This window comes from Rhinopithecus bieti, unplaced genomic scaffold (genome assembly GCF_001698545.2).
Source record: "Rhinopithecus bieti isolate Rb0 unplaced genomic scaffold, ASM169854v2 scaffold_11966, whole genome shotgun sequence".
Taxonomy (NCBI): Eukaryota; Metazoa; Chordata; class Mammalia; order Primates; family Cercopithecidae; genus Rhinopithecus; species Rhinopithecus bieti.
This window is the reverse complement of record NW_016807254.1, coordinates 632,585-634,755: the sequence shown is the minus strand read 5'-3', so window position 1 is coordinate 634,755 and position 2,171 is coordinate 632,585.

Here is a 2,171-nt window from a genome sequence, read left to right as displayed (position 1 = left end):
CTGGATCACCTCATTCTCCTGCCACAGCCCCCCGAGAACATAAGACGACAAATGCCCGCCACGGCGCCCGGCTAATTTTTTTTTGTATTTTTAGTAGAGACGGGGTTTCACCGTGATCGAGCCCGGCTAATTTTTTTGTATTTTTTTGGTAGAGACGGGGTTTCACCGTGTTAGCCAGGATGGTCTCGATCTGCTGACCTTGTGATCCGCCTGCCTCGGCCTCCCAAAGTGCTGGGATTACAGACGTGAGCCACCACGCCCGGCGCGTGATTGCTCACTTCTTAAGTGGAGGCTGCATATAGTGACTTCCTTCCAAAGAGCATAGTAGGGAACAGGAAAGGAGAAAAAAGGAACTTTACTGTAGAAAATCCTGACAAACCTAACAAACACGATGTTTTGTTTGTTAGGTTTAGCCAGGTGAGCAAGGTTAACATCAAAAGTGATAATTCATTTTTTATATTTGTACCTTTGATACAATCTGGTGAAAATGGCACCTGACCTCTGTGACCTTCCTCCCAAGAATACATGACCATTTCTTATCATGAGAAAAAGATCAAAGAAATCTCAACTGAGGGACATTCTACAAAATACCTGATTAGTACTCTTAAAATTGACGATTCTATCAAAAACAAGGAAAGAATGAGCAACTGTCACAACTAAGAAAAATCATAACTACTAAATGTCTTGTGATTTCCTGAATAAAACCCTGAAACAGAAAAGGATATTACATAAGAACAAAGGAAATCTAAATGTAGACTTTAATATTGGTTGTTTAATTGCAGCAAATTATTTTATTAATGTAAGAAATTAATGAACAGGGAAATTCTTGTTGGGTATAAGGGAAATCTGCACTAACTTCTCTATTTTCTGTAAGTATAAAACTGTTACTAAGTTAAAAGTTTATTTTGAAAATATCCTTGACTCTTTTGGGAGGAATTTTAAATATCATTGCTTTCATTTCAATGATAACCCAAAATATCAAAGTGCTCAAATTCTGTTTCACCAAGATGACAATTTATAACAAAATTCTACCAAGTAATTTCAGCTGCAATATTTGCATTTGTGTATATGAAAAATTTTCCAGAGCTACTGAGAAGCAAATATCAGCTTAATTAATAATCAAATATTTGTGCCAAGCAAGTGATGTTAAGCAATCCACAACATATTACTGCTTTGTACTATTTCTACCCTCTAGGATATTAAAACATTTATCTCTAATCTATTAACCTATATCTTGTAAACAAATTGACTTTTATACTCTATGTTTTTTCTAGATTTTTTTCTCTCTCTGTCAATATCCTCCACTTTGATTACTTCATAAAGTATATATATATTTTTTCAGATGTCTATTTCTTCTTCGTTTTTGAGGAAAAATTCTCTTCAGAGCTGCATTCCTTTTGGATTATGATCAAGGAACATATCTTGCTGTACCCCTTACATTTAGTTTTATTTTGTCTTTTAACATGGGAGCATAAAGTCGTTAACATGAAAGAGTGAAATTGTTTCATTTATGATGGTATATACTACTACTGTGTACCAACATCTTTGTTTCTTTCCCACAGCAATATTGGCACATGTAAATTTCAATATTTTAATATCACCCCTTAGCTGATAGGTGCTAAGGTAATGTAAAGAGAGGTGAGAGATGCATAAATTAGTAGCTAATTTATCTATTATATAGCAAAACACAAACTCTTGAGCTAGATGTAAATTAACTGAAGTTGTTAAAAAAAGAAAGAAAATCCTAGCTTTTCTTCTTATTTTTATATTGTTAGATGAATCATAATCCGTCATGTTTTGTTTTAAACAATAATGAAATTATATTACAGTAAAACTCAAGTTATTGGTTTGTAATGTTTTACTTGGTATTTACATAGCATTTTCAGTTTCATGGATATTAAGAAATTCATAAGGATAATACATGCTTCATTTCTCATTTCTTCATACGAAATCTCATTTCTCATTTTTCATTTCTCTTCATACTCTGTTATTATCGAAAACAATAACAGAAAGTAGTATTAACACATTTATTCATTAGATTTATTTTTCAAGTATTCACAATTGCCAATTTGGAAAAGACAATTGTAGAGATTTTTAAATTTATCAAATTAGTATAGTGCATTTATCTTGTGGAGAGTGAAAATTAATTTTAGCCTATTGTTTATTTTTAA